Here is a 6,011-nt window from a genome sequence, read left to right as displayed (position 1 = left end):
AGTCTTCCACATATCTATGAACTGCTTGGATAGGTAAATCCAAACAAAGCATCACTAGCAACCTATGCAGTTGAAGTAAAAGTAATTATTGCCTAAGAAGCAATAAAACAGGGTTGTTTAAAGTTCTTCACTGAACTTGGGTAGATCACCTATCTGCTGGCTTAATGGTTCTTCATTGAAAAATGCGTGGAACCACTCTTGAAGCAAGAAAAACGTCTGCTAACTTAATGGTTCTTCATTGCAAAATGCGTAGAACCACTAATGTAGTAAGAAAGACTAGATCACATAATAAACAAACTCGAAAAGATCTTATCATCATATCTCGAAGAACATTCGATGAAAAGGATATTAAGATTGGCAAAGCATGATAACTAAACCTATGCAACAAGTGAGAAGCAACACTCACGTTGTAGCACTGGAAATCAAGCATAGCTTTGAATTCCATGAATTGTTTTAGAAGATGGGTTTGAGGCCCATGGTTATAAAACATTGGGGTTGAACATTTATCATATATGAAATGTATTTTCATATTCCATTTAATCTTGGTTTAGTATTAAATGATGAGTCCCTTCAATTTGACAATATATTCAAGATAGACTGTCAGGACCAGTCCTGTGACTAAGAAATGTCTATCAAGTGAACTTGAATGTCAAAAGTTGAAAATGGTCCCTAGTCGGAGTTTTCTATAAAATTGGACGCATAGAAAACGTTAGACGACTAGAATGCAAGATGACTAGTAGTTCTGTTTCTTGAACTATATGGACATGGCAATGTCATAATCATTTGCATAGATACTTACTTTGGGAAGACTAGTATCGGACGAGACCTATGAAACTTTACTGTAAGAGATGAAAGTCTGTCATAAGTAAATTTCATTAAATTATTAGACACTAAATCCACAATACCTGAGTGATTTGAGATTACTTGTTTGAGAACTGGTTGCTTTGACGTTGACCAACCGTCGCACCGTAAAAGGAGGCTATAAAGGCAACGCTCAGGTAATCACCTATCAAACGAAGTCTAATCTCAAGATCGCAAGATTGGGATTGTCCTCCCATAAATCGGGATGAGATGCTTAAAAGTTGTACAAGGCCACTCGGAGAGCTAGAAACTGTGAAATGCATGGCCGTGCTCGGATGAATCATAGGCTATGATTATCTGTTTATTTGATCAGTTGAACTCTGAAACCGAGGAACACCTCTGGACATAATAAGGATGACAACTCTTACCTTATGTTCAAGAGCAAGCATCGAGCGACAAAGGAATTAGGAAATGCACACTTGTCCCTAAGGACAAGTGGGAGACTGAAGGAAATAATGCCCTTGGTCCAAGTATGCATTCTATGTTAAGTCTAATAAATGCGGTTCAGTATTAATTAACAAGTTAATAATTCAGTGAGATCAAGTGAGCTGAATGCCTAGCTAGAGGCCGCTTCAGTTCAAGTGGAATTAATGATATTAATCCACAGCTTACTCTTGACTGAACCCGTAGGGTCACACAAATAGTACGTAAACGGATCAAGTATTTAATGGCATTAAATACTCCATCTATGAATATTCGGAACCGACGGATCTTGGTTTCAGTGGGAGCTAAGATCGTCACAGGCAAGAAATGAATACTCCGGAAACGATGATATTGCCGGAAACGGAAATATGGATCGTATCGGAAATATGAATATTATCCAAGTCGTAGATGTTGCCGGAAACGGAAACATGGTACGTATCGGAAAATGTTATTGGAAATGGAAATATTACCAGAATCGGAAATATTGCCGGAAACGGAAATATTGTCAGAATCGGAAATATTACCGGAATCGGAAAATAATTCCGGAAACGGAAATATTAAATATTTGTTCGAAACGGAAATTAATTCCGGAATCGGAAATATTAAATATTGTTCGTATCGGAAATAAATTCCGGAACTGGAAATTTAATCGGAAGCGTATCGTACGAATTAGCATCGGACGAGGCCTGCCGGACGAAGGCCCAGCACGAAGCCGGGCCATCGCCCAGCAAGCACGCGCGCCACAAGCCCAGCCAAGGCAGCGCCCAGGCCTACCGCAAGGCAGGCCCAGCGCGCGCCAAGGCCACGGATGCGTGGGCCGCGCTGCGTGGGCTGCTGCTCGCACGCGCATGGGCAGCCCTTGTGGCTGCCGTGTGTGTGTGAGTTTGTGCTCATGCGTGATTCCTAAATCTACAAGAGTCAGTGTATGATTAAATTTCTATTCCTAATTGGATAAATTAATTAAATAGAATTCATGTAGGATTCTAATTTCAATTAATTCGTATCCTACTAGGATTACGATTCCTTTTCCATAACTCTATAAATAAAGGCCTAGGGGTCATTATTTACACACGAGTTTTAAGTATTCAAAACTAAGATTTTTAAGCAGAAAAATCAGCCAATATTCTTGCCTACCTAACCGAAAATATTAGAACCTTAAGGGCGATTCTAGTTGGTCAATCTTAAGGCGGATCCGGACGTGCTGTGGACTATCTACGGAGGGACGACACTTGGAGTCCTAAAGACTTGTTCTTGTTCGGTTCGGGCGCAGCTAGGGAAGGCACGCAACAAAGAGTATGCATCTAAACTATGCTAATTGATTATGTGTAAATAATATGTTTCCTGGCTTTATGGTTTTTCCGCATGATTTATGAACTGTCATATGAATCATAACCTAACAGGTTTATCTTTGATAGGAGTGCGATTTAGCCTGTCAAATTTTGGCGCCGTTGCCAGGGAAACGGTTTTATTTTCTGTTATTAATTGTTTTTCTAGATTATTGTTTGTTACTTCTCAAGGGACTCCCGTTCCTTGAGACCGGATCTCACGACTGTTTTCTAGTTTTTGCTTGTTTATGCCCAGGACTGTCCATACCAGCGATCTGACTTCGTTCGATCCTGAACCTGAACGGACCTTTCGTAGACGGCGTAGATTCGTTAAACAGTTGAGAGACTATTCTGACTCTGAATTCGACTATCTGATTAGCAATCTATTCCATACAGATTCAGAGATGGGTGACCAAGCACCACCACCGCCACCCCCACTTGTGCCAAGGCTTACAGACTACTCTAAACCAAGTCTGTCTATGCTCCCCAAGGCAATTATGCCTTCCATTGCGGTCGAGAATTTCAAGATCGAACCCCAGCTGATAAACATGATCGAGAGACACCAATTCGGTGGGGAAAAGGGTGAAGATCCTAATCTCCATATTCAGTCTTTCATTCAGTATTGTGCCACCATTAAGCAGAAGAATTTAACACCGGAGCAGACTATGGAGATACTCTTTCCATTTTCATTGAGTGGGAAGGCAAAGCTATGGATTAATAGTCTCAACCGCGCAGCTATGAAAATCACCGATTGGAATTCCTTGGCCCTTGCGTTCTATGTTAAATATTTCCCACCTGAGAAGACAGCTCGTCTGAGGGGTCAGATATTAGGTATCTCTCAACAAGAAGATGAGAGTTTGTTCGAGGTTTGGGAAAGATTCAAGGACTTGCAAAGAGAGTGCCCACAACATGGTTTGGAGGACTGGTTCCTAGTTCAGCAGTTCTATAATGGTCTGGGTAATGAGTCTAGGTGTCTTTTGGATTCAGCTGCCAGTATGAGATTTATGCAACTGGAGGTGCCTAGAGCTTTAGAGGTGATTGAGGAGATAGCCATCCATAGTGCCCAATATGGGAATCCTAGAGGTTTTGCCGATCGTGGTGTTAAGCATGAGATGAACTCTATTGAACAGCTTACTGCTCAGCTAACTGCCCTACATCACAAGCTGGATAATATGCAAACCGCATCTTCCCAAGCCACCCAACAAGCTAGTGTCGCCGCAATGAGTGCTCAGTTGGCCAATGTCTGTAATAGTTGTGGGATGCAAGGTCATTATGCACCGGAATGGAGGAGCTCTATTGAACAATGCAATGCATTCCAGGCCTACAAGCAGAACAATCCATACTCTAACTCATACAATTAGGGGTATAAAAACAACCCCCTATTATCATATAGGAGTACTAATGTTCAGAACCCCCACCAGATTTAACACCCTCAACCACCACAACAACCTTACCAACCACCACCACCACAACAACCCTACCAACCGCGAAGTAACTACAACCCGCAGCCTAGTGGACCACCTGGCTTTCCTCCACAACCTCAACCCACACAGCCTGATCCCATGCTTGTTGAGATGCGGAATATGATGTTAGAATTGCAGAAGTCTCTGAGCGAAAAGGATGCCAAAATTGATGCCCTCACTGCTCATATAAGATCATGGATAAACAGTTGGCACAAATGGCTACTACTCTCGCAGAGAGACCCAAGGGTCAACTCCCTTCACAGCCTGTGACCAGAGAGTCTGTAAATGCTGTCACTTTGCGGAGTGGATATGAGTATGATGGGCCACCTATGACTATACAGGAAGGGGTTGAAGTATCTGTAAGTGGTGTTGTGCCAAGAGAAAGTGAGAAGGTGGTCAAAGAGAAGGAAGCTGACACAAGGGTTGAGAAAAAAGTTGAGATACAAGTTCCACCTATCAAACTTCCCTTCCCTCATCGTCAGCTAAAGAACAAGCTAGACAGGCAGTTTGGTAAGTTCTTAGAAGTGGTAAAGAGTCTGCAGGTAACGGTCCCTTTCACTGAATTAATTACTCAATTACCTGCATATGCTAAATACATGAAAGACATTTTGACTAGGAAGAGAGCATTTAGTGAGGTGGAGACTGTTGCATTTACTGAAGAGTGCAGTGCCTTACTACAAAATAAGTCTCCACCCAAGTTGAAGGACCCCGGGAGTTTCTCTATCCCGTGTAATATTGGCAACCTTTTTATTGACAAAGCCTTATGTGATTTAGGTGCCAGTGTTAGTGTCATGCCCTTGTCTGTCTGTACTAAATTGAACATGGGTGATTTAAAATTTACCAATATAACTCTCCAAATGGCCGATCGATCTGTAAAATACCCCCTAGGTGTTCTAGAAGATGTGCCTGTTAGAGTAGGTAAAGTTTTTATCCCTGTTTATTTTGTTGTGTTGGACATGGAAGAGGACAGGCAGATCCCTATTATTTTAGGTCGACCTTTCCTACACACTGCGGGGGCAATCATAGATGTCAAGAATGGCAAGCTGACCTTAAATGTGGGGGATGACAAGGTTACTTTCAATTTAACCCATGTTGCTAAGAGCCCTATGGTAGAGGAGTCATGTTTTGGAGTCAATGTTTCTAATGATTATTTTAATACTAAATTGACTCATACTAACTCCAACAATCCTTCGGAAAAAGAGCATGTTTCAAATTGTTTTGCAGGTGGAGGTAATCCGAGTATGAACTCTTCGGCATGGGTTCGAAGGGAAGCACGATTTGATGATGCTGAGACCCGAAAGGCCGAAAGTTCGGTGAATGGTGGGCATCGCATTCATGATCGGGGTCGTGGTCTGTCACCCCCCGCGCCACATAGCTCATCCAAGGCAATTGATTTGACACCAGATGGCACCATCTTTGGTGCCCCCATTCGATGAGTTGTCGTGGCTCTCATCCCCTTCCTTTCGTTGTCTGTGCATAAACTGAGATTGTGTAATGGGGACATTACACCAATTTAATAGGGGATGAGTACTTAACTATCCATTTATTGCTTTCCGTAGTGTACTTTATGCTTTCGTTTTGTGTGTTTTAGTATAATTTTTGATCAAGTGTGTGATTCAGTGTAGTCCTTGGTATTGGAGAGGCGAGATGAGTGTATTTTACGATTTTGGTGTTTAATGTTATGCAGGTCTAAGGCCACAAGCTCGAAAAAGTTGAATCAAAGCCAAACGGAGCAGCTTGCATTTCTCCCGACCCGGATCGGGCGAAGAGCGCCCGATCGGGCGCGTGTCGATACAAAGAAAAATTTGGGAAATCGCCCGACCGGGCGAAAGTGGCCCGATCGACACAAAAGGCGAGTGAAATGCCCGATCGGGCGAAAATCCGCCCGATCGGGCGGTTGATGATGACGTCGTGGAATAGTCAAGGAAGGGTTCTGGGC

At 42.7% G+C, this 6,011-nt stretch overlaps 1 non-coding gene across 1 annotated transcript; it reads right to left on the bottom strand.

Annotated features, from left to right (window-relative positions):
* Nucleotides 1-3,418: 3,418 nt before the first annotated feature.
* Nucleotides 3,419-3,525, bottom strand: LOC130462172 (small nucleolar RNA R71). Its single transcript, XR_008922307.1, has one exon. It is a non-coding gene; the product is annotated as a small nucleolar RNA R71 (small nucleolar RNA).
* Between the last annotated feature and the right edge of the window lie 2,486 nt (nucleotides 3,526-6,011).

The sequence above is a fragment of the Spinacia oleracea genome, chromosome 5, assembly GCF_020520425.1.
Source record: "Spinacia oleracea cultivar Varoflay chromosome 5, BTI_SOV_V1, whole genome shotgun sequence".
In the NCBI taxonomy this organism is placed as follows: domain Eukaryota; kingdom Viridiplantae; phylum Streptophyta; class Magnoliopsida; order Caryophyllales; family Amaranthaceae; genus Spinacia; species Spinacia oleracea.
The sequence above is the reverse complement of the archived record's forward strand: the minus strand, read 5'-3'. Positions and strand labels throughout refer to the sequence as shown.